The sequence below is a fragment of the Lichenostomus cassidix genome, chromosome 19 (genome assembly GCF_008360975.1).
Source record: "Lichenostomus cassidix isolate B80296 chromosome 19, HeHo_3.0, whole genome shotgun sequence".
In the NCBI taxonomy this organism is placed as follows: Eukaryota; Metazoa; Chordata; class Aves; order Passeriformes; family Meliphagidae; genus Lichenostomus; species Lichenostomus cassidix.
In genome coordinates, this window is record NC_139499.1 from 577,367 (window position 1) to 604,624 (window position 27,258).

A 27,258-nucleotide genomic window follows, 5' to 3' on the forward strand; every position below is an offset into this window, starting at 1 on the left:
CTGGCTGCTCTGCAGGTTGTCCTTCTGAACTGTGTTTGGAACTAGGTTTGCATTGCATGCAGTCCTGTCTCAGCTTCCACTACCAACAGGTACATGCACACTGGGGAGGGTCTGCAGCTCCTGACACACACAGCCGCTACCAGCGTGTAAACAGCATATTGAAAGAGTGAAGCCAAAACCCGCATGACTTGCACCTTACTGGATGTGGCCAAGTGTTTTGTTTGGAGGATGGGATTGAAGTCACGATCTGGGTGATTTTCCCCCTGGCAAATTGCCACCCTGAACTCTAGGCCCACCTGATGAGAATGTGGCCAGCAGCCCTGGGACCTGGGCTAGTGCCACACACGTGCTGGTTGAGGTTCTGGCCCTTCATGCTGCAACAGCACAGGATGGTGCTTTCTCTGGTGATCCAGGCCGTGCCCTTTGCGAGGAAGGGTGAAGTGGAAAGGTGTTGCAGTGTCACTGCAGTGTCACTCCAGCCCTCAGCACAGGGCTGTGCTCCTAAGCTTCCCACCTCTCCTTGTGCAGCAGGAGCAGTGCCCTCGTGCCTCAGCCCTTTCCTGCCCTGAGAATGGCACCCAGCAGCTGCCCATGGGCACGCAGGAACAGGCTGTCCTGGGGGTGTGCAGAGCTCTTGGCAGCCACCTGATTGTCCACAGGCCAGCATGGAAAGCAACAGCTTTTAAATCCAGCTTTCTGTGCTGGGACAGCAGGGGGTGCCTGGAGGCACTGGAGTGCTTACAGCTAGTGGAAGGCAAGTGGGCAGATTGAGCAGGAATTGCTATTAACAATAATATTAATGAAAAAGCTCCCAAAGATCAAGGACTTTGAAATTAATTGTTCCTGGTTACATTATACAGCATGAAAAGAGGCTGCCTAAACCAATAATGGAATTCTAGTCCCTTCTTTATTAAATTAATTTTATTTCAGATCTTCAGCTTTTTTTCCCCATCTGTGCAATTTTATTTAAAATGTTTAAAAGAATAATTAGAAAGGAAAGATTAAGAGTAGAAGCAGCAGTGATCCAGCTGAGAAAGTAGTATGGAAAAGCAATAATTTATGAGATACTGTGCTGTAGTGTGCTTATGCTGTTCTAGAGACTTCTCCCTAGCAGAAACTTGTACCATCCCATGCTGTAATTTTATTGGTTTACCCCTTTCTTCTCCCTGGCTCCTCCCCTCTGGCTTCCCCTAGTTGGTTCTTCTGAGTAACCACGCCTCTGTTCCCTCTCCTGATAACCTGCTGAGGAAGCGTCCCTCGGGCTTCACCATCTCAGCTTTCCAGCACCGCGAGCGCTCCCCCGCCTCTGCGTCGCTCCCCACCCTCCTCTCACCCTCGATTGTGGACCTTAATAAATCCCTGGAAACTTCAGATGGTGATCCTGCATTTCTTCCATCGCTTCACCTTCACGGAGTCTCGCGTCCCCCGCAGCTCCACTGCCTGCTACAGCCACGTGTCTGCCTGGCGCGTTCTGGCCACGGGCGGCCTCCTCCACATTGCGGCGTGGGGTGGCCGTTTGTGAATCGTGATTCCACGTTGCCGCAATACTGAAACATTTTTAAATAAATATCCTTAAATTTTTATTACTGTTATAATTCTGTCAAATACTCTTGTATCCAGATCTAACATTTCTGCATTTAAATCTCCCATTAACTTCAGTGCCACCATATTCAAAGGACTCCATCTTGCCTTCCACGCTGTCAGTGGAATTTTGGATTTGTGAGGAATGAAAAAGCTGATAATTTGTGAGTGTGTTGAACACCAAAAAGGATCAAATTATGAAAGATCTGCTCCTGTTCCTTGGTGTACTTTTTTGGTACAACTCTGCATAACAGCATGATTTGGCATTCCGTGTTGGTATTTTACTTATGCCACATTTTGAGCTGATAATTAAAAAACTTGGAGTATCTTTTGAAAGTATTACTTAAATAGATCATTTAGTTCTTAGCAGGGAGCCTATTTTTTCCTTCCAAGAAGAATGACATTATAGTTGCAAAGTGTATTGCAATTAAAAAGAATTGTTTTGATCAAAGGGAGAGAGAGAAAATATGGGCTTTACTATTCTGTGATTCTGTCCCTCCTCCTCCCTTGCCCTTTACAAATCATAGTAATAGTTGCCTAGACAATAGGCACTTAGGTGCCTGGCTGGCTCTTCATATCCATGATTAGCTGGTACACACTCAAAATAACAGGAATAAAAGGAATTTGGCACACCAGCTCAGATTCCTGTTCAGTGCAACATGAAAGCAGCTGGCTGCTAGGAATTTGCAGGGGGAAGGTGCCTGGAGTCCTCTGACAGCAAGTGTGGTGGGAGTGGAGTCTGTCCTGTCTTTGCCAAGTGAGTGGTGTTAAAGGGCTGTTATGGTCCAAAGTGTGAGCTGCTGTGGTAAGAATTCACCCTGAAAATAGGGAGCTGCTGTGAATTTCACTGGGAATCTCTAAGTTACTCCTGGCAATGCTTTTAAAAAATTGTCAAATATTTTCCCATTAGTTGAAAATAAATGCCTGTTGGGTAACTTGTGCTGAGCTGCCTGTGTATCACCCCAATACAGGCTGTGTCTTGATTTCTCTGCTCATTCACTTACCAGCAGAGCTGTGTGCATAGGGCATAACACCTGCCACGAGTGTTTCCTCCCGTGTTTGGATTCAGCTGTACAAAGGTTGAATACACGTAGAATGCACATATTCTTTCTCAGATGCTTTCTCAGATAATTCAGGGAGGAGAAAACCCCCACCTTTCTTCCAGCCTGCCTTCTCTCTTTCTGTAGTTTGTGCTGCTTGAGGTCTGTCCAGCCTGCCCTGGTTGCTGGTGGTGTGTGGATGGCTCTGGTGACCCTGCAGCTCATGGGGAAGAGGTGCCAGGAAGTCCTGCAGGGACTCCCCATCAGAGATTCCCCCATGGGATATGATTGCCCCTAGGGGTTCCTCTTTCTTGGGTCAGGTAAAGGAGCCCTGTGTGCAGCAGGTGTGCTGAGCCCTGTCGCTGTTAGGCTGGACTATATGCTTCCTTTTCCTCCGCACATTGGTCATCAGGTACAAACCTTGCATTCTTGGCACACTGTGAAACTCACTGATAAACGAAACCAGGTCTTGTGATTGTCATCAGCCTGCACAGGAACAGGCTAGTCTTGGACAGGGTCCCTGTGGCAAGAGCTATCAGGTGCCATCAACCAGCATTGAATAGAACGTTTCAAAATGACTCTTTGATAACATCAGTATTTTGGGATGCCCTGCTTTTTAAAAAGAGCCCCACTACAAAGAAATTAGTGATGGGTAAAAGTAGACTATAGAACTCTATTTCTAGATGATTTTGTTCTTGTTTACAGCCTAAGTGTAAGGAACTTGATTGAGAGACTTAATAATCAATATTCCCATCCTTTCTCTTTAGACATGAAAATCGATTTAGAAACACAGAATAACATAGCTGTGAATTAATCTGTGCGTACTATAGAGGTCTGGAATTTTTATGCATGATATGGGAATTCTGTTTTTTTCTGTTTTAACACTAGTAGAAGTTAACAAAATAATTTAAAAAAATTACCCAGCCTTGAAAAGGCTTTGAGTACAAAACTTATTATTTGTATAGCCTTCTCTTTGTACTTGTTGCTGAAGTGCATTCATTGCTTTTTAATATTTTTCCCCAAAGAAACATCAATTTTATTATGTTAGCACTGTGTTTTAAACCACTGTGCAATGTCTATTTTATTATTTAAAAGTGGAGCAGCCTTAGAATCTTCTTCAGGGCAGAAAAAGTAGTTAATAGAGGAAAGGCAGATGGAGAAAAATAAAAGCTTGGCAGGGAGTGGGGAGATGTGAGACCTTCCAGGGAATCCTGTTGAGCATGTTTGAGAGGATGTCTGTGCATGCATGGCCTTGTTCCTTTTGTCCTTTGGATCCATGTGGTTCATAGCCTTCATGAGCATGGTGAACCTCAATGACATTTAATGTATAATAAGAAATTATTTTGCTGGTCTCACTTGGGGATATGAATTTATTACTAGTCTCAGGTCTATTTCTTTTCTACTTTTATAATGCTTTTCAGGATGAGAGGCTCCTCCTAATAAAAAAAAAAAAAAAGAAAAAAAAGAAAAAAAAAAGGACACTAAATAGGAGTAAATTCCACACAGTGAGAAAACTGAAGGATATAAGGATATGAAGGACTTGTCCTTTGTAAAGTAGAAACAAATATTATACTTAAGGAGTTTTTTGCTTGTTTCATATAGCTATAAGAAAATAGTGTGGATGCTTTTCTTCTGATTGATAATTTTAAGGGGACCATTCTTAGTACATGTGATAATCAGTTGAATTAGCATTTCTGAACTTGAAGTACTGTTTTGCGAGGGTCCTTAGAGAATCTATTAGTTCTGCTCCTTGCTGTTCCTGGTAAGCATAGAACTGCAGAGTTAATATTCTAGTGCTGCTTATACCTGGTGATGGAATAAGAGTTGAATCATTACAAGCCATTTTTTTCTGAAAATTTGGGATAGAGTTTATCAGTATTTGTAGAGTGACTGTATAATTCTGTGTTTTCTTGTCGCTCCTAATCTGCTTCTAGAATGGCACTGGAGAACAAGTAGCATTTGTAATCCACTTCTGCACAGCTGATGTGAAGGTGATGTAATTAAATATCTTTTTGACCATTAGGGCAAATAACAAATGACCCTGACCTGACTAAGGAACAACATTGATCTGGACTACTTAAAAGCAACTAAGGAGGCAAAGTCCTTTAGAAGCAAATGCCTCTTGAAGATCGCCAGGAGGTAAGAGAAACTCCCTAGGGCTGCAGCTTTTCATGGTGTATGATGTGTTTGATCGCTGATCTGTGCCGGCTGGTGTGATGTGGATTTATAAACCTTAATGGAACTACTTTCATTCCCTTTTGGTACAGATAACGACCCCTGAGATATTTAGTTTAAAGAAAAGTCACTTAAAAAGAGAGGTTTGATTAAGGTACACAAAATAGGTCTTCAGGGGACGCAAACTGAAATACAAGAAATTCTATTTAATCCTAAGAAAAAGTTATTTTACTGTAAGAGGGTGATCAAACACTGGAGGAACAAGTTGTCTGCAAGGGACATCCTTGGAGGTACTCAAAACCCAAGAAGACGCAGTACTGAGCATGCTGTAGGCTTTGAGCAGGGAGGCTGGACTAAGTGATCTCCAGAGGTGCCTTCCAACCTTGGTGACTCTTGTTCTGTGAAATAATGGTGGGATAAAAAGATGAGCCACAGTCACCTGGACTACACCTTTTCATGCCGTGGTCTTCTGACAAAGTACTGTGTTCCTCTTTCCTGCCCCAGAAAGAATTTGGTATAGTTCAGCAGCAGAAGGAGAGGGTGTGGAGAAGTGAGAATTCTAACAAGTTTTGGATTTCTATCTCTGTGGAAATTTAGTACTTGTATGTGCCTTCTGTGCTGGGTGGGAGGATAAATTCTGGATTAATTAACTTGTGCAATAGTGGTTGTACAAATCCATGTGTAGTCTGTGCATTCCCTGTTCCTAGAAAAGAGACAAGGCTGCTGAAAATTTTAAGGAAAATAAAGCATGGAACTGAAATGAAAAATAATGGTCTTTTTGAATCACCTAGGGGTAAATGTTCATTCCGAGCACATACTTGGCTCAGCAGGTGGCATTATTTACTGACCAAAGAACATCAGTCAGCATGGCAAGCTCTGGGCATTTCAAATCAGGAAAAAACTAATAATACAGTCTTCCCTGATTATATAGCTCCTCTTTTTAATTTATTGTCCACAGTAGGTGGAGAAGATTGAAATTACAGTGGTGATTATAAATGAGCAGACAGAAACTTTGCAAAGTAGTCTGAGAGTTTTGAGAAATATCCAGAACTAACTGGAAGAAGTCTGCAATCACTGCAGTGCCTCATTGTGCACCCAAAGCATGGCTACCAATGTCTGGGGCTGGTGGCTGGGCAGTGGGGAAGGCAAGGCAGTAAGTCAGTGGAACATAATCAGAGATTAATGGTATATTCCCTGCTTGTCTTGAAATGGTTTGTGAATGAGCACACTTGGAGACAAAACCTTTTTTTTTTTATAGGATGTGCACTAAAGTTTCATATTTCTTGAATCTGGTATTCAATGTGTACAAAAGATCATTCTGGGTAGTTACAGCAGACAGTTCTTCTAGTAATATATTTTGTATTGAAAGATTAAGACAGTTCTGTAGGAATTGCTATAAAATCTCAAAAAATAAAAAGAAAGAGACTCATTATTCCAGGTGAGGAGAGGAGATGAAGAGATTATGAGATTAACTGTTTGGAGTGCTGGAAAAACTTGACATGAAATAAATATGTGACACCTCTGAAAACCAGGTGTTTGTCTTCTGCCAGTGCTTCCTAGGAGGAGAGGATTTGAAGAAGAGGTTGTTAGTGGCTCATATTCTATGGAAAGTTCTGCATGTTTGGGAGGTCAAAACACATGGCTGATCCTGAATGGCCAGTCAGGAGAGACCTCTAGCAAAACCTAGAAAGTCATCTCTTCATGAGCTCATGTGTGCCGGTGTTTAAAAGACTGTGACATCAGTGTTATCCACTAAGTGTGAGTGCTCAGTAGGGACCAACTGGAAGCAAGTGCCCAATTTAATGAACTGGAGAAAAAATGCCTCAAGGTCTTTGTAAGAGAGACTCTGGCCTTGGTTTGTCTGTACAGGAACTGTGTGGCCTCACACACATTTTCAGAGGTTCCCATTCAATATGCACACACAGAGCCTTTGTCAAGTGCAGAGTATTACCCTGCAATTACAACTGAAGTTCTTCCATTAATCTGAGGTTTAGAATTCATGATGACAAATCTTAATGAAAGGCCAATGTAAATTTGGACAGTAATTATTCTCTAGCACTTTGACTTAAATCTGGGAGCTCCCTGCAAAGCCTGAACTCAGAGTCATGCTACTGTACATTTTTCATTTGGTTTTTTCACAATGATTTGTCTTAACCTGCTGCTGAGCATTATCTCTGAATACACATAAACTGACTGTAACAACTCTTCAGTTAGTTCTTTAGGTTGAGACTATGGAATGACAACTTTCAGTAGTTAGTGCTTTGTTGGAAAGCTTGATAGTACTTTTAAATGCATTGATATCTCCCTGATGGGATGGAGCTTGTTATCTTTAAATCTGGGAATACTTTTCCATGCAATGGGATGCTGCTGCTTTTCCTCGTCAAACACAGAGTACTGGACAGGAGAACAAACATGACTTCTTCAACTTAATGTTTGAAATTTTTCATTCCCTGCATTCTTCTCCCTCTGCATTTTTTTTTAATGCTGTAGGGCTTTAGTTGTATCGGCTCAGAATAAGTAGAGACTGTTCCAGCACTGGAGGAACTCTTGTGCTCCCAATCTTCGTCATCTCCCTCTTTCCAAAAGCTGACTTAGTTCTAGCATAGCAAGGTGACACATGCCATCTCTTGCTGATGCCATCTCAGCATTGATTAAACTGAACGCTAATCAGCATGGGGATTCTAGTCTGCTGTTCCTTTTTGCCTCATATTGCACATTCCCATAAAAAGGGACCAGTGTCTCTTTATTTCTTCCAATTTCAGTATTCCATAGGTTCATGGACTGCTGAAATCCAGCTGTGAAGGACAATTTTGTCTGAACATTGTCCTAGGTTGCAATATTGATGTAGTTAAGTATTCTATTACCACCAGCTGTGGGCCATTAGCTGCTATCACCCACTCCTGATGACAAGCAATGAGCCATCCGTTAGCTGTTACCAGCTGCTAACGACCCACCCCGCATGACAGGCAATGGGCCATCAGTAACCCACCGTGTGACTCATGGACTTATCTCATCCCATTGTGAGATGCTCTGCCCAGGAGAGAAGAGCCAGGTGTTCCCACCTGGATATAACCTGACCTTAGAACTGCCTGAGCTAGCCCTGTCTACTGAGTTCCCAGAGGACGAGAGCTACCACTAAATTTTCAGCTAGAGACCAGACCTTCACAGAATCACCGCCTCAACTGGACTACTTCAGTTAGACTGCTACTACCACCATAACAGGGTGTTAGGTTGTATCTGACTTTGTCAGTGCTTTTCTTTGTATTATTTCACTTATTTTTAATTTCAATCTTGACTTGTGATCTCCCACTGGTTTGTTTTCAAACCAACACAAACATGAATTACTTTTGATTTCTAGATTCTAATTAGGTGGTTAATTACTTATGACCACATTGTATCACTGATAACGTTTCAATTTTTAAGATAATTACACAAGTGTGTGAAGCTAAAGAATTATTCTTTTCAGTTTTGTAAATCTTGCTGGTTTTATAATACAGATAAGAAACAGACTAAACATTTACTGAATTGTTTATTCATAGTCTGGATTTTTAATTTAGCTTCATGCAATGCTACTTTTGGCCAAATTACATTAGCTATGGAGTGTCTAAAGCCACACAGTATTGAGTAGGAGTGATAGTATCAAAGAAATAAACCAAAAAAGCCTTCCCCACACCAAATCATAACAAATCCCTCCCGCACCCCAGTTTTGGAGTATTAGCCAGGCTATCTCCAAAGGTGTGCTGTATCCATCTGTGCTCTATCCCTCGTAAGGGAGTATCTCATTAATCACCACTGAAGAACATATGCTGTCCTGTAGCACCACAATTGCTGTTCATGCAGGGGCTGTGGAGGTCAGGGAGCTGTCCACACTTTTGGTGGGGCTGGTGACTGCAGCTGTTATCAGCTGGTGACCCCACAGCACAAGGAGTCAGACCATGCTCAAGCTGGAGCTTAGATGGTGTGAGTGTTTTCAATTTGGATGGTACTGAAGAGTCAGAGTCCTTAATATTTTGACACCTGAGTGCTTTGAGATCCTGCGTGCTCCTTTCCCAGCTCCAGGCCTGCCTTTCCTCCTGGTGCCTTTCCCCTGTTATGCCACTGAGTGTCTCCAGACACTTGCCTACCTAATTCTAATGTAGGTGAACTTTCTGAATTGGCTCATGGCTTGATGGTATGACTATCACTCCAGCTGAAGGACTGAAATGGGAGAAATTATACTTAATGTACCTCTCAAGCTTAAATATCTGAGACCAAACTTGAATTGCAGCTGTCTGAACAACTGAGAATGCAGCTTGGTTGACCTGAGCCCAACCAGTAATGGAGAAGCTACAACACTTCGTAAATGTAACCCAGTGGCAAATCAGTTTGAATATTTTCAGTGAACTGTCAACACATGGTCTGCAAGCATGAGTTATTAGTGAATATTTTTGTGTAATGTATACCAGCAGAATTTCACAAAATGTTCAGAGAGAGATGAAAGGTGAAATGCAGTGAATAAATTATTCATAAAAAATTATTCACTAAGCTCTATTCATCACTGAGATGAGACAGAATTATTGACTGGACATGGAAACAAAATTTCATTTCAGAGAGATGATATTAAAATACCAGTGTGTAAGTGTAATTATGCTGTGACTGTAAAGGCTTTACTATTCTGCAGTAAAATATGCCGTGGGCAGTGCTGCAAGATTGATATTCTCCAGGGCTAGTACACTGGATTTCTGCTTTAGCTACATAATGGAATATAGGAACACCATTGATCTCTTCCCTTAGTGAGACAAATTTTTGCTTATTTCCTTTGTTTATAATCTGCTGATAGGCAAATAGTGTGCTCAGGTGGTTGGAATAGAGACTGGTTGAAGTGGAAGTGGTAGATATGTAGGCTTTAAACTTTTTTCCTTGTGCTTGGACGCCAGTCTACAGTTCCTGTGATGTGAGAAGGAGGGTGCCTTCTCTTAAAACTTGTATGTTCAGCCTGTGAGCGTGGGTCCTGCTTCAGTTGTGTGTGTGTGAGTGCCTGCACCAGTATGTGAATAATATTTTGGCCAGCAGGTAGGGAAACAGCCATTAAAATGTTATCTTTGGTGCAGTTTCCATCCACATATGACCAGTGGATCTAAATGGTTATTGCAAATGTATATTCATGTTTCTCCTGCCCAGGGGATGCTTCCTTTACTCAGCTCCTTAGGTTCTTGAAACCTTTTCCTCTTGATTTGCTTCATAAGGTACAAAATTAAGTGCAGCATGTGCATGGTTACTTATTATTGATGTGGCCCTAATACTCCAGGTCCTATGTGAAATTGATGTGTCATTGTGCTAGGAGATGCATTTCTGCAAAAAGATCTTTATTTTCCTAAATCTGTCCTGTGTACTCTTAAGTAAGTCTGTCCATGTGCTCTTAACATTTCAGTCCTCGTAAGCCATTGGTGTATTGAGGCATAAACAATTCTCCTCACCTCAGTCATCAGGTTTTCCCTACGCTGTGAGCTCCTCATAGAGTGGTCTATCTCCTGCAGGTGTACTGTAAGCAGGGAATCACAGAAGGGTACAACTGATTTTGAACTCCTTGCCTGAGGGACAGAACACGAAATAAAATGAGTTGTCTGATTTTAGCACCACAAATCTTGTGTTGAGTCAATCCAAGCAGTTAATTTCAGATCAGGACTTGAAATCACTTAAATACTTCTCTTTCTAGTTGTCCTGGGCTTATTTTCAAAATTACATACTAGAACTGTTATTTATCCATTGCAGATGAGCACATATTGGTTTGTACTGGAAGGCCCCATTTGTTCCACCCCAGTTAAAGATGTTGGCCTAAAAACAGGAAAGGGTCACATGGACTGCAGCAACACGTTTGAGGCTGCTGTATTAGCTGTAGCTTTGGCTGTGGTTACTGAATTGCTTTCACTTACCAGTGGCAGATAGTCTTCCAGCAAAAAGGGAGGCTTTTCCAAACGCTAATAAAAGCATTAGTGCTCCATCATCATCACCTTGCAGAAAACAATGTCTAGATCAATCTATCTCCTTCCTAAATCTTTAAAGAAACAAAATTTAAACTCATTTTGCCAAGGCCAAATGTCAATCATAAGAAAAAAATATATATGAAATTTTAATTGCAAGATGTTCAGTGCAAATTTAATGAGTGAAATAAGAGATCTGAGAATTCAAGCATGCTCAGCTCATGCATAATGTTGACTTAAATTGGCTCTCTAGAGGTGCAGGGAATTGCGTTTTTAGAATTTACACACTGATAGAGCAAATGTACCGGGCCCTGTAGGTTAAGGTCATAAATCAGAATCATTTAACTGCCTTTGAGTGATTGCTACAGACTATAATGGTTGGGAGAACTGGCTTCAGCTACAAGTGATCACTCTGCTTGGATTATTGAAATGCTACTCAATATTCATAAATCAGTGATCATTAATCCCCCAAATAGTTCCTGTCAGCTTTCTAAATAAATTTCCTACTCACTAATTGAGATTGAAGGAGACTAGCTTGCACTGGTTCAGAATTAGGACAAATGAGTGCTTTGTTTACTTAGGAGCAGAAACACATCTATTGGGGAAATTGAACCATACTGGGTACATATGTGGCCGCTAAAATGGTCACGTTTAAGATGTTAACTGGAAAAGCCTTTATTAGCAGGTTTTGCTCTCCTGAGTTACAGTGACTATTAAAAGACTTCTTCATTATTTTATGATGAAGATATTTGTGTGCTAAACATCAGAAGTAGCTAAACTGTTAATGGGTGGCATTCCTCAGAGCACAGAGAGCAGGTACAGAGAGACAAGGACCATCAGCCCTGGAACTGCATTGGTGCAAGACTCTTGTCATAGTCTCTTCAGCAGCTGAAAGAAATTAAAACTCAAACTTTGGTTTTTGGATGTAATTGGCATGTTTTAACTCTGTCAAAGTTTTTATTAGCCACACATATTAGTGTAGTTTAATGTTGTTTACCACTGTAGCTGTTTATATTTGAATGGGAGGAATATTTTACAGATACTAATGGTCTGTCTTACTGTGGCAGGATGCTCCCCCCCACCTTCTCTCTCTCTCTGATCGGTCGCCGGAGATGGATGGCTCAGATTAGGTTGATAGCTTAATCCGGGCTATCTAGTAGTGGCGCCTGGAAGTCTAAGGTGAGATGAAGAGAGAATGTGACAAGTTTTTATTGACCACAAATCCACACTTTTTTAATCCTATAAAAGCTCATGAAATCTCAGAAAAGGTAGAAGCTTTTCCACATGGATACTGAAGCATGAGGGAAACTTCTCCCCTGAGCTTGGACGCAAGTTCTGTGGTAACTTCTTGCAAGTCTGAGAGTGGATTCTAATGTATCTCTGCACCAAAATTGGATTTTGGTAAGATCATTGGTTTCCTAAATTGTATTAATCCAGCTAATTTATAGGTACCTTTCTTAACTCGCATTATAGTTCAAGCAAGCACTTCTTAACTTGCATTTTTAACTATTTTTATAGTTCAAGCAAGCATTTACCCCATAATTGCATTTTAGCTATTATGGTTTTGCAATTATGCATTCATTGTGTGTGTATGTATGTCAATCTGTTCTATGTCTGTATGTTTGTTATTTTCTGTGTCTAATAAATGGTATTTTTAGACTAATTGGCCAAATATCAAAGATCCTTGCGAACAGGACCAAGTCTTGGGGAGCTAACTACCCTACTCTGTTGCTAGAAGCCTGGCAAACTGCAGAAACTCATAAGGCTTCTGTCTCCCACGCAAGACACTTATCCTACTGTAGCTGTGAGGTGGAAGTGCAGACTTCCAGCACTGAAAGTCTCTGAAAGCAGAGTTCTGAACTGTAGGAGACCTGTTTTGGACCTGTGTCAATGGTGGTTTCTGGGCGTCTTGGACTCAGTACCTCTTGGGTGCAATACCTGAGAGCTCAGTGTGATCCTTCTGTACAGAACCATGTAAATGGCCCACATGTGTTGGAAAAATGCCACCTAGGCCATCCTTGTCTCAGTCCCTGTGGTTGGATTTTCTGTTGGGTCTCCTGAGGAGTTGAGGCTGCTGTGCCAATGCTTGGTGTGTGACTATAGGTATCTGTCTGCCCTTCCTGCCTGCTGGCAATTTTGGCCCACATGGGCCAGTTTCCACCAAATGTAATAAGGCAGGAAGGGGCTTAAAACTATCAGATTCCTGTAACTGGACAGTGGAGAAAAGACCTTCCTTCTAATCCACTGACAAGGAAAATTGGACCTTATTGCACAGCTTGGCTGCTCACAGATCTCCTTGTTTTTTCTGTTGTCCTGTTGAAATGTTGCTGTTGCCATGGGCTTGGAGAGCATGGGGTTTTTTTGTTTGTTTGTTTTTTTTAAACTACCATTGTTTGACTGCTGCTTCTCTCTCATAGTTTCCATCTCCTCTCCATTTCATTTATGTGTGTATTTACTTTTAGGAAAAAAACAGAGGAAGAAAATTCAGTATTTAGTGAATAGCAATAGAAATATTGTAGAAATATGGCATTTATAGGTGCTAGTGCTGTCAGGGGTGCTACTCCATTGGCATGATGATGTACAATATGAAAAGTCACTGAGGAAAGGGGGGATGCTGATGCCTTGTTGGAATTATCTCTGAATATCTCTTGTTAATAGGATTTACAGGAAGACGAGCTTGAGAGACTTATTTATTTTTTAAATCTATTTCTTAAATGCAGGATTTAAACCAGAACTGATGTGTATCTAGATTCCTTTCATATCAGGACCATCAGAGCTCCAGGTAAAAAGGTAATTGCATCAAAAAGCCTTACTTAATTTGACAAAGAGCAACTATTTTTGAAACATGTATGGAAGCATTAAGCAGTGGATTTAGGAATGAGTGTACTTATTGCTGCTGCAATCCATCCTTTTATTGCTGTCAGCACTGAGCAACACTGACATGGATGATAACATAAACCTTTAAATACACTACTAATTTCAATTAAAGTTTACTTATTTCAATTAAAGTTTAGGACATAATGAAGAAGTTTGAGGGGAGAACCCCAGCTTTTGTCTCTCTTTCATTGCTGTTCCACTTGTATTAGCTCCAGCCCAACCCTTCTGTGCCTGGCTGCTGTGCTAAAATGCAAATGGCCATCCTGTTAGACAGTTACACTTTGGGCTGGAGCATGCCCCTCTCATTATCTGGCATCAGCTGATGTTCAGTTACCCTGAAGTAAGCTTTTAAATCCAGGTCGTCAAGGTTGGAGTTCCTTCTGATCTGAACATTGTTTTTCTTGTTATTTCAGGTGCTTCCATATAGGACCTGTTTATATTGGAGAAATGTTTATATTTTCATGCTGCATCATTACTTAATTACTCTGCTTGGTGTTGCAGTTGTGTTAGTGATAACCTGTAAATACCCTTGTAATCTCTTAGGCTTCTTGATTCAGAGAATGACAAGTGTGCTGAGATTCCTGCCTGCTCCAGGATCCTTTGCAGAGGCTTTGGGAAGCACTGCTTCACTGCTGGGAAGGGCAACGCAGCTGGGAGTGGGAAAGAGCCCTCATGTGGGGTACCTTGTGCTGGTGAAGGATTTTAACTAACTGCTATTGAGTGCCCCCTCCAGAGGGGAACTGAGACTTCCACTGTACCAGATGCTGTCTGCATTTTGATCAAAAACTGGTGTAAACTTCAATTAGCAATTAACGTAGGAAGCCAAATATACCTAGTAGGCAGAGAGTGAGGAGCCACAGGTGAGGTGTTTTTCTGTTTTGTTTTTTTTTTCCTTGATGGGGCAGTAGAGGTATAGCTCTACATGTCAGTATTTTTTACAGTACCTGTATAATTCTTCTGCAGTGCCTGTCAAATAATTTCCTTTCTTTAAAACCAAGTTGTTGTATCTGACTAGGCCTTCATGGATGATGCTAGAAGGAGAAATGGGCTGGTGATTATTAAAACCACTGTGAGTTTGCATTGGGATGGGACCCGATTGCATTGCTGTGTGAAGCCTGCAGAGCAGTGTCTGTGTCTCTGCTCCAAAGAGCAAGGAGATGAGCAAGGACAGAATATTCAGAAAAATGAGTTTCCTTCAGGCAGACTCAAGTGGGTATGTTTGTGACACAAGAGGCAGTAAGCAGGAAAGTCATGCACAAAGACCTCTTTCCACTGGAGGAGCATTGCCCAGTATTTCCAATTCTGCCTTCCGACATGTGGGAGCAGGAGGTGAAGGTGTGTGGAGTTTTGGAACGGAAATAGGACAAAAGTACTGTTGAGGTCCAGGCTCAATTTCTCATTGGCGTAAATCCCACCTAGACCTCTTGTGATGTGTCAGTAGTTGGAGAAATATGTCCCTCGAGTCTTGGTTTGAAAGACAGGTGTCTGGCAAGGAAGGAGGGAACCTCCCTTGGAATGGAAAATATCACCCCCTTCCCTCTGAATTATAACTTTGAAATTAAGGGGCTTTTAGGCAAAGATATGGGAAAAGGAATAACAGTTCTTTACTAGTATAATAAGGTAAACAAACTGTTCTTCACTAGTATAACAAGGTAAACAATGGCAGCAAAAACAAACAAACCAAAACCCCAGTAACAGCCTGCTCTGGACTGTCCAGCAACAACAAACAAACCAAAACCCCAGTAACAGCCTGCTCTGGACTGTCCGTCACCCTCCCCTTTGGTGCAGTTATGGTCACAGCCAGCAGGGGCGTTGTTGGCTCCCGGCCGGGCAGTTGCAGTGATTCCTCCGCGGCTGCAGGGGGCGCTGCAGCACGAGTTCGACCACCTCTTCAAGTGGGTAATTGCAGGCGAGCCAGTGGGAGAGATGGAAAAGGGCTTCCTTTACAGCCTCAAAGGGGCAGTCAGTCCTGGTGCCTCTCCGGATGGTCAGATGGGCTGTAGCAGGAGCCTCAAGCAGTGGCTGGAACGGCAGGGCTGGCTCACCCGGGGGTAGCCGGCAAAAGGCAGCAGAAACTCCACAGCTGTAGGAGAAGCCGCGGGGTGCTCAGGCAGGCGCGGGGTGTTGGGTTAGTTACAGTGTAGTGATGAGCTGAAGCAGTAGCAGAAAAAAAACATGTCTGAGCGGGGAATTGCTCCTCTGGGTAGCTCATCGGTGGTGACTGGTCTGGAGTAAGGCTGTGAAGAGGGAGCAGATCCCGGCAGGGGACAGGGTAGCTGGTCTCGGGTCCCGGCGTGGAACGCACTGGCTCTGGGCTCCCAAACAGCTGGGAGGCAGAGAAATGAGCCAACAAATCCAGTCACAGTGTCGAAGGAAAAGAAACAAAAAGAAACAGGCAAAGCCCACAAAGGCAACAGTATCTCTGCTCAGAGACACCACGCTGCGTGGCCAGCCGAATTGCTCCGAAGGGAAGGGAAGGGAAGGGAAGGGAAGGGAAGGGAAGGGAAGGGAAGGGAAGGGAAGGGAAGGGAAGGGAAGGGAAGGGAAGGGAAGGGAAGGGCTGCCCTTCCCCCCACCCCAACTTTCCAACTTTGGCAGGAAATCTCGGGCTGGCTCCCAACTATCGCGATATTCCCGGAGCCGGGCTGGGGAACACTGATTTGCTGGACACAAAACAAAAAGGAAAAAGAGCAAACGTGGTATGGATAAAAGAACATCTCCAAGACACCTTGGGAGCTGTATGGAGGCTGCTGGCTAGTGGGGAATGGAGCCTGGTTCATCCGACCAGTGTGTGTGTTGATCTCTGTTGTCATTGCTGTTTTCTGGTTTGACATAAACTTGAGATTCCTTTGACTTGGTCACCCCTCTTAAGTCCCACAGGCAGCCTGTCAAAGGGGGCAAGCAACAATGGGGATCTTTTGGTTTTCAGCCTCATTTTCTAAGTACTTTTATACTTCATTGTAACAGAGGTGGAGAAGACAAAAATGACAATGTCATTGCAAAGTCTATCCAGTTGTTTTGCTGCATTAATTTTTCCACAAGGCTCCAAACTGTGTTGTTTGCTGTGATTTAGTTACTTATTAGCCTTTTTGTACACCTGAAACTACCAGCATCTGGCTGTAAGGATTTTGTTATTTTTATTTCTATTACTATACCTCCAGTTCTTACGTCCTTCTGCTATTGCAGTGGTTTTTCTCAAAGAATAGACTGTGATTCTGGGGAGCTTGGCATCAATAGGGAGCACACACTAAAGTGAAACAAGGATATCCTCATATCTGCATTTTTCATGCTGATTTGTCACTGCTTCTTGTACTGCAAAAATTAGTTGTGAAATGATAAATAGCCAAACCTTGTTATATCTTGTAAATAGTCTAATCCCATTATCATGTCAGGTCCTCTAATCTTGATCCAAGTTTTGTCTGTTGATCTAATTAGGTTTTTCATTTGTTCCTGGCAAATTTCTGGCTCTTGGAGTTGCTGGACTGACTCTTGAGACTGCTGAGGTGGGATGATCCATACGGTTTCTTGTGGCTCTAAACAGAAACATCTGACAGAAATGAGCAATTTGTTGGCAGAGTTTAGCAGTGAGTAAACTTGCATGTCACAGCACTGCTCTTGCTCCAGAATGGCTGAATTTTGTTGAGATGTTCTTGGGGATTACAGAGCCCACAGAAATCAGCTCTCCCTGCTAGAGAAGCTGTAGGAAGTACTGTACTCTCTGGTGAGCTTCACAGAAAAATGAAAATGGATGCTACTGACTTATTTTTATTCTTCATTCATTTTTCCTTCCTTTCTGTTGTTGAATAGGATTTCAGCATTTTCTTCTTGCTGGCTAAAGATGAACTTTAAATTTAATTGTTTTTTTTTTTTTTTAAATTTTTAAGGTCATCAGGAACTTTTGCTGAAGTGTAGGGCTATGAGTTCAAATACTGTCCTGAACAGAGACAATCTCTGTAAATTAGAGTCTAACTTAAACTAATCTGGAAGGAGGGTACACTTGTATGGTGTTTACATGAAAGCTATATATGTGTATTTGTTTTGCTTAGCCTAGAACATCAGCAAAGTATCTTTAGCATCTAAGAGGAATTTAAACCCTTCAAAAGCTGTTGTGGTAGGCCTGAAGAAGTGGAAGGAGGTGTACCCCTGTGTTTGTGAGTTAGTTTTGTTTAGTCCAGTTTTGTTAGTGGGTGGAGGGCACAAAGATGGCTTCTGTGTGCCCTGAGTGAATGTTCTGGAAGTTTTCACCATGTCCAGCAGAGCCAATCTCTGATGGCTCTGAAGGTGATGGACATGCTGCTGGCCAAGTCTGGGCCAATAAGTGATATTAGTTACGCCTCTGTGAAAACACATTTAAGAAGAAATCAAAACAATGATTTCTTCTTAAATGAAACCTCACGCACCTCTTTTTAGCCAGAGAAGGAGGAGGAGGTGAGAATATGTGAGGGGAAAACAACATGGAGACACCAAGGTCAGTGGAGAAGGTGGCGGAGGAGGTGCTCCAGGCACCGGAGCTGAAAACCCTCTGCTAGCTGTGGTGAAGACCACAGAGAAGCAGGTTGTCCCCCTGCAACCCATGGGGTCCGCAGGGGGTGCAGAGATCCACCCACAGCCCATGGGGAGGTGCCCACGCCAGAGGTCCAGGTGCCACAGCCTGGAAGAAGCTGTGATCCACTGGGAGTCCCATACACAGAGTTAAAGTTGCAAAGGCCTTGCCAGAGAGAGAAAGGCCCTGCCTTGCTCCTGAGATGGAAGCAGCCTGGCCTCAGCTTGGAAGTCTGCATCTTGTGGACAAAAACTTGTGTGCAGCAGCTTCCGGCAGGTTGCTGCTCATGAGATTTGGACCCACTCCAAGAAGTTCCCAGAGGACTGTCTCTCGTGGGAGAGACCCCATGGCTAAGTAGAGGACTCCTCTCCCTGAGCAGTGGGAGAAATTTTGGACTGACCAAAGAAAAACCCCCTACCCCTGCCCCCCCTGCCCCCCTTCCCCTGTGCTATTGGTTGGAAGGAGGGAGGGGAGTGAGCAGAGAAACAGTGTCTTAAGAGGGAGGGGATGAATGGAGAAACTGTGATTGTAGCAGAAGAAATTTTGGTGATGGATTGACTAAGAAAAAACCCCATACCCCGTACCACACCCCGAGCTGTTGATTGGAAGGAGGGAGAGGGTTGAGAGGAGAAACAGTGTCTTAAGAGCTTATTTTTACTTCTCATTTGCCTCCTCTGACTCTGTTTAGGGTTAGGTTAGCAATAAATCACTTTGCAACTTTAAGTTTTTAGCCTATTTTTCCCTTTTCTCAGTGTGTCCTCCCACCAGTTCTTTATCTGAACTCATGAGCCCTCTGTTTGTGTGGTTCTTTTTTCCCCCTCTCTTCTGCACAGCTGTGGCACGGGAGAGGAGAGAGAGCAGATGTTGCTGGTGTCTGGCATTTGGCCAGGGTCAAACCACGACAATATGTATGCAAACATATATAAATAACCCCAAATTTCTTTTTCTTTTTGTCACCTTATATTGCATTGTGCCGGCCATCCTTATAGAATGTGGTTTCAATAGAGAAGGTACTTCCTTGGCACTGAGTCTGCCATCATTTAAGCCAGTAGAAACACTTCACTGATTTAAGAGTGGCGCCGGGGCAGTGAGGAAGGGGAGTTTGTCAGTGCATTTCTTTCCTTAGGCCACAGCTCCCAAGGAAAGAGCAGGAGTCACCAGGCAAGGGGCTTTAGTTTGTGGATGTTTTAAATTACACTATGGTCACAGGCCTGTTAATGAACCTTCAAAGTAAAGCAAATGCAATTTCATTGTAATCCGTTTCTGCAGGTACGTTACAGAGCACTGCTCTTAGCTGCTGGGACAGCAGCTATCCTGGGCTGCAGTGGCTCATGTGGTGATGTGGGAGCTCCTGCTGTGTGCCCAGAGTGCCAGGGCTGCAGGAGAAACAAAATGCTGTTCTGCTTGGGCCAAGCCACGAACCAATACAAAACCTGTGGAGAGCAGAGACAGGAGCTGCCTGCATATGTGTGGCACCATGGGAGTTTCTGCAGGAGGGCATTTAGCAAAGCGGTGACAGGAGATTGACAAGATTGCTGCCAAAATCTGTTCCTTGTATTTATGTATCTGAGTAGTCTGAGATGTGTTGGAGTAGCTGTGCTGCAGCTCCTACTAAACACAGGCAGTGTAAATTTAATTTGAATGGGACTGTGACATGTAAAGTGTCTGAACTGGCAGCATTGCCTTCATCCTGTTGGCATGGGATAGGTCAGGGCTCCATGTTGTACCTGCTGTGAGTCAGGAACTGCTGGAGTTTGTGACTCCAGCATGGACAAAACTGTGCAGAGTTGGGTGATTGCAGGGCCCTTCCTTTGAATCAGGGCTGGGAGCCTACTCTGGGTGACCCAGTACAGTCCTGGGCATTCCTGGTTTCTGGGGGCAGTCTGATGCTGCAGCAGATCTATGCCTGTAGGACCACTATTGAGTGATTTATCCACTTTCTGGTGTTTCAGGTGGCAGCTGGTTATCAGTTGATTCATGCTCTTGGATCTGCCTTAACCTCAAGTTCTCAAAATCCTGCTGATCCTGTATTAAAAAAAAAACCCAAAAAACCAAACCAAAAAAACCCAAACCAAACCGAAACAAAAACCCCCAAACAAAACAAAACCAGTACACCCTAACAAAAAACCTGAATCCAAATCCTTGATGAATGAAATTGTTTTCTGATTGAGTCATGTATAGGGCACATAGAAGTTATTCCAGTCCTTTTTACTCCAGATTTATAGGTAATAGGATGATGTACTTAGTAAATCCTTCCTGCAGAAGATGTGAATTTTGGAGAAAACAGCAATGTGTGAAGCAGAACTATGCAGTTAGTTATCTTACATTTGCTTTGCAGGGAAACTTAGATGTAGGTTAAGTGTGATTCTTAAACACTTCTTTGACTCATAAAGCTGGAAAGTTATCCTTGGAAAATGGAAACAACGTTTTGTTTCTGTTCTGTTTCATGTAATACTTGGATCAGTTTCTGCTGAGATAAGATTATTTTGAGCTCAGAAGGCTTGAATTACAAGGACATGAATTTTGAGTGACAAAAACCCATTTTAATGGAAGCAGTAAAATTGGTCTCAGTGTCTTTAGTAAGAAGATTTTCAGTCAAAAGTTTTATGTGTTGCAGAAACCATAGAAATTTTCACTTCCAGCTCTGTATCCAGGCACACCCAGGTCCCAGGTTTTACTTGAATGATCTGTAGTTAACGAGGATGTGAAGAATGAGGCTTCACTTTAAAAATTTTAAACGATCTCTTAAAAGAAAAAGAAAACAACAATAGGGGATGTCCACAGTGCAAAGCAACAGCACTGGGTGCATGGCTGGTCTGGCCAGAGGCAGGAGGCACCAGAGCTTGTGCAGCAGCTTTTATGCTCTCCCACTGTCAGTCAAGGGCCCTTGATACGTTTATCCAATCCTGGACTTGGCCGCCCTCTTCCCACCCTTCCACCCGCCTGTTTGAAGTGGTCTGCCCTAGATCCTCCCTTCTGGGCATGCTCCCTGGTGGTAATGGGAGTGGATGCATTTGAACTGGCACTTTGACTGACGTCCGGAGAGAACTTTCAGAAAGTTCTTGGTGGCTCTTGGCAGCCATCTTACCCCTGTATTTAACAGCTTATTATATTTGACCAATATTAATATTATGACAGAAACTTATGACAACCAAAACGGTACGACAATAATAACAGTCAGGAGGAACAGCAATAACGTAATTAACTAACCTTTTCCCAAACTTATTAAAGGTAACCAGAATGACCCATTAATTAACTTGACAACAACAATCTGAACCCTGCGACATACCTCTTAACTCGCTAAATCTTATCATAACCAACTAATCAACTTATTAATGTCATTAACTTAATATATGAAAGTCAACCCTTTTCACTGTCCATAACAAGGAGCTTGGTTATTCAGTCCAGGGAGTGATTTTTACATCGTTCTACACCTATCAGGCATGTTATCTCTAGTCTTTTGAGGCTGTCAAAAAAAAAAAAAAAGAAAGGGAAGGAGAACTAATGGATAATATTTATAGGTTCAATATTGGATTCTCTTTAGAAGTCCAATTATCACTCATGGGAGATGGCACATGCACAAAAAACATATGTTATTGTAATGTGTAAATCAATAAAGCTGCTTTGTTTTTTCTGGTTTTATTCCAGTATTGATGTGATTTGTAAAAGTCTTTTGAAAACAGCATCCTATCTGTCTTGGGTTGTCAGTAGAAAGGATGGATCAATTTCTTTGGGAAGGTTTTGAAAGACTATAAACCAAACAGGTATGATCAGGGATTCTTGTGGCAGGACAGACACCCCCCCCCGCTTCTCTCTCTCCCTGATTGCTAGCCAAGATTGATAGCTCAGATTAAGTCAATGGCTTAACCCTGACTATCAGTGCTGGCGTCTGGAACTCAGAGCGAGACACTGAGAGAATGTGAATAATTTTCAGGTGACCGCAAATACACACTCTTTTCCCTATAAAACACCACGAAAAACTCAGTAAAATCAGAAGCTTTTCTACATGGATATCGGAGCGTGGAGAAAAGTCTCTCCCCTAAGCTTGGACGCAGGCTTTGCGGTTACTTCCCGAGGGATTGAGTGAGGACGCTGATGTATCCCCAGCTCCAAAACTGGATTTGGTGAGATCATTGAGTTTCCTAAATTGTATTATTCCGGCTAACTTATAGGTACCTTTCTTAACTTGCATTTCAGCTAGCTCAAGCAAGCATTTCTTAACTTGCATTATCGTTCAAGCAAGCATTTCTTGCGTTTTTAACTATTTTTATAGTTCAAGCAAGGTTTTACCCCATAATTGCATTTTTAGCTACCATAGTGTTGCAATTATGTATTCATTGTGTGTCTATGTGTGTCAATCTGTTCTATGTTTGTATGTTTGTTATGTTCTGTGTCAAATAAATGGTATTTTTAGACAAATCGGCCAGATATCAAAGAATCTTGCGAACGGGACTAAGTCTTGGGGAACTAGTTATCTTAAAGCCTGTCAAACTGCAAAAGCACATAAATCTCCTCTCTCCCATGCAAGACAATTCTGAAAACCAAGTGTTGATGTTTTCCAGCCAGGACCTTGTACGCTTCTGGAATATATGCTGAGCCAGCTGAGAGCTGTGCTCTGATTGAACAAATCAGCACCTCCTGAAACCAAAAGACCTGGTAAATGCCCAGTTCAGGATGGTCAACCCAATCATTCCTTCTGACTTGAAACCTTTCGTGCCTTTAACATATTTTTTAGGGAAGAGGGAAGGAAATAACATGCATATTTATAAAACAAGGTAATGGGGAATAGGAAAAAAACTCAGTCTTTTAAAATTCTTTTTTCTCTTGGTACTGTGTTATGGCTGATTTTGCTGTGGAACAACATGGCACCCTCAGAAATTAAAGGAAAAAGAGCATCTGTGCAGAGGAGCCCCCGGGATGAGTGTGTGTGGGGAGCTGCTCTCAGTAAAAGGGACTATAATGATTATATTTCTGAAATGATTGAGGCTAATAAATGTTGATATGTGAAAAGAAATGATCCTTTTTTATTAGTCCATTGAGGTGGGCTATAATTTTTTTATGTTCAAGTTCTGATCAGAAATTGAAGTGACATATGGAATCAGAATTGAAATACAGCTCCATGGAATACTTTGTCAGTAGGAAAAAATACATATGATAAAGCTGCTGAATTTTTGGCATCAATTACAACACCAGCTTGTGAGTACTGGTGAGAGACATTTAGGCCCAGGTTTCAGCAGCATTGTGCTCTGAATGGATGGAGAATTTCAGATAACTGCATTCCCCTTTTCTGTTCCAAGTATGTGTGGGTATTCTACAGGGTTTTTATTAGATTGACTTGTAATCAGGAGCAGTCATTACTTCACTGCTTGGAAGGATAATTCCTAAGAATCAGAAATTAGAGTGAAATTCATGCTTTTGCAAATTTAGAGCTCTTAAGCCTACCAGATTTTTCAGCTTGTTTCACAGCTTGATTCCAGCACACATTTGAGAAATGTACATACCCTCCAGCCTAAACAGAAATGCCCAGGGCTAGGGCCTGGGTACTCTGAGTTCTGGTCTCTCCTGGCTGGCGCTGGTGGTAGTGGTGTATTATTTTTCTTTTGGGGAGCACAAAGCTAAACCCCAAAGATCTCACAATCTGCCTAGGACTGTGGTCAAAAATGTTGGCTGATAAAATAAAAACCTCGATGTTGCATAATTCCACCTTAGATGACACTTTTGAATGAAATTATCCAGTGATATTCACTGAGGCTGGCACATTCTGCAGGGAAGATTGCAGGGTACAACACCTGTGTGGACACCTTGCTGTGGTTAGAAAGACAGATGTCTGCCAAGGAAGGCAGAAACCTTCCTTAGAATAGAGAACGTGACCCACTCTTCCCTCCAAATTATAATAACTTTGAAATCAAGGGGCTTTTAGGAAAAGATATGGGAAAAGGAATAACAGTTCTTTACTGGTATTTATAACAAGGCAGTAATACAGAAACAACAGTTTAAACTGACAAAGTCAGAATACAACCTGCCACCCTGTTAGTCAGGGTGATGCTAGCAGTCCAGTTAAATGGTAGCTGCAGTGCCGTTGGAATGATGGATGTGGTCTTGTTGAAGTGATGATCCTGCAGAAAGGTCTGGTCAGTCTCTGGAGGTCCAGTAGTGAATCTCAAGCTCTTCCCCTCTAGGAATCCAGTGGGAGCCGTGCCTCAGTGTTCCAGAGTCTCAGTTTATATGCAGGTAGGAATGTTCAGTTCCTCTTCTCTGGGTGGGGCATCTCACAATGGGTTGAATACATACTTTTGGTTACTCCTGACATGTAACCTAAGACACACCTCCACCCAGAATGGCCTCACAAGAGCTGAAAAACCGGCCCAGACTGAAACTTGCATGGGACCCCAGAACATGGAGTGTTCGTGGACGCCCTGTGGGGTCTGAAGGTAGAGTGGGTGTCATGGGTGCGAGTGTGCCCAGCTGAATGGACTCTTCAAGCAAGCAGCCATTGGTAAGACAGCAAAACCTGCAGAAGAGTGTCTGGGGGTCTGTGTGAGAGATAAACACAGGGTTTTGTGTGCTGCTGTCACAAGGTGACCAAGAGTTGTGCTGTAAGTCTTTGGAAAGGGAAGATAAGTTTGCTTCCAGACCTGGATTCATTGAATCAACTAACTCACAAGACAAAGAAGGCTGGATTCTCACCTCTGCTTGGGGCAGGAGGAACCTTCTTCTTCCCCCTGCAAAGCCCTTAGGTGACAGATGCAATGTCCTGGGGCTGGAGAATAAGGAGGGAGTGAGTAACAGGCAAGTTCCAGGGAAGGATAACTGTGCAAAGTTGATCCAACCACCTACCCCCATTATAACTGGTGCTTCCTGATCAGAGGGGGAGTAATTGGAGGCTTCTTGCTGAGAGGCTCCATTTGTTGTCCAGACAGCGTCTCTAGAGAAGTCTGCCTGCTGGGAGCATGCATCCATGGTTTCACAAGAGGCTGCTGAGGCTGGTAGAGCCTGTGGACTACCACTTCTTCCTAGTCTTCCAGGTGGGGTAGAGTGACACTGCAGAGAGGTGACTTCGAAATATCAAGAGAGACCTTATATCCCTTAGAACAAATTTCAGAGGGGAGGGAGATAAGGTTCTACTCCATCTTCCTAATTAGAGAAGAGGATTTGAGAAAAAGGAGGTAAGCTGATGAGGTGAATGACTGACTGCGTAGCTGGTGCCACGCTGAAGGTCTTGGCTTCTATCATTTTGGGCATACCTTCAAGAAACTGGGTCTTCCTACAATTTAGGGTCTCAGCTGACCAAGTGGGGCAAGAGTATCCTGGACAGCAAATTGGTTTGACTTATCAACAGAGCCTTAATCAACATTTAAAAAATGTTCAAACTTTCAATCCTTTTTCTGTTGGTAATATCTGCTGTAATTCCCTTTCCACTCTGGCTTCAACAGACTTTAAATTTTGAAATCATTATAATGCCTCAGTTATTGCAGTGAAGATGTTGCACAACTCAGACCATCTCACATCCTGACTGCTGTAGCAGGCTGAGAAGCACAGCAAAGAGCTGCAGCTGTGTTCATATGTCAGAAGTGTGTTGCTACCATTTGCCATCTTGATGGGACTACAGATGTGTATGTTAGGAGAAAAGATATTCTTGTAGTCACAGAGCTCCAAGCCTTGTTGTAAGCCTCAGCCTGCTTCTCAGCTCAATCTGCTGATGAACACACTGTTCTTCCTTTAACCATTGGCGGCAAAAAGGGGTCAGATTCTTTGAGTGGTTGTCAGGGTTTGACTCTGACTAAATGCTGACACTCCAGCTCTCTCTTGCTGTAGAAGAAACTGTAAAAATACACATCAATCTCGTGAGTCAAATGAGATGGGACATTGCCAGGAGGATGCACGAAAAGAGAGCAAACAGGCTCTACTTAAAGTTGCAAAAAAGGTGATTTAATTACTTAGCAGAGTTGGAGGATAAATGCAAGGCAAAAATAAACTTTTCATACACTATTTTTGTTCACTCATCTCCCCCCCCCGCCCTTACGAACCTATTTTATTCACCCCCTTTCTTCTTTTTAACCAACAAGCCCTGGTAGGGAGGCAGGGTGTGGGTATTCTCTCAGTCCGCAGAGCAGGTTCATAAATCTATTCATCACCACAATTCTTTTACTACAAATACTCTTTATCTCTACTAGTTTCTCTCTTTTTCCAGACAGATTTTCTGCTCTCACCCCCTCCCTCTTAAGAAGCAGTCTCTGTGGTCACCCCCCTTCCCTCTTTCTGAACCAGCAACACAGACAGGGGGCAGGGTGAGAGGGGTTCTCTGGTCAGCTCAATCAGGGAGAGGGGTTCTCTACTTAGCCGTAGGGTCCCTCCCATGAGAGACAGTCCTCTGGGAACTTCTTTGGCGTGGGTCTAATCTCACGAGCAACATCCCGCCGGAATTCTGCTACAATGTGAGTCTTTTTGTCTATAAAGTGCTGTGCAGACTCTCCCGAGCCGAGGCCAGGCTGCTTCTATCCCAGGAGCAAGACCTTTCTCTCTCCCAGTCAAGGCCTTTTGCAGTTTTAACTCTTAGATGAGACTCCTACTGGCTCATAGTCTTTTCCAGGCATCCATCTGCTCCTCTGGAGTGGGCTGTGGGTAGATTTCTGCATCTTTATGGACACCATGGGCTGCAGGGGGACCTCCTGCTCCCCCCATGGCCTTCACCACAGCTAGCAGAGGGTTTTCAGCTCTGGCACCTGGAGCACTGGAGCACCTCCTCCCCCACCTTCTTCACTGACTTTGGCGTCTCCATGCTGTTTTTCCCTCTACATATTTTCACCTCTACCTCCTCCTCCTCCAACTATAAAGAAGTGAAAGAAGTGCATGCCTGCTTTGTTTTGATTTCTTCTTAAATATGTTTTCACAGAGGCATAACCAGCACCTCCAATTGGCCCAAACTTGGCCGGTAGCATGTCCATCACCTTCAGAGCCATCAGAGATTGGCTCTGCTGGACTTGATGTAAAAATTTCCAAAACTTTCACTCAGGACACACAGGAGCTATCTTTGTGCCACACCCCACCCCTCAGACACCTCCCCAAGCCCACCACAACAGCT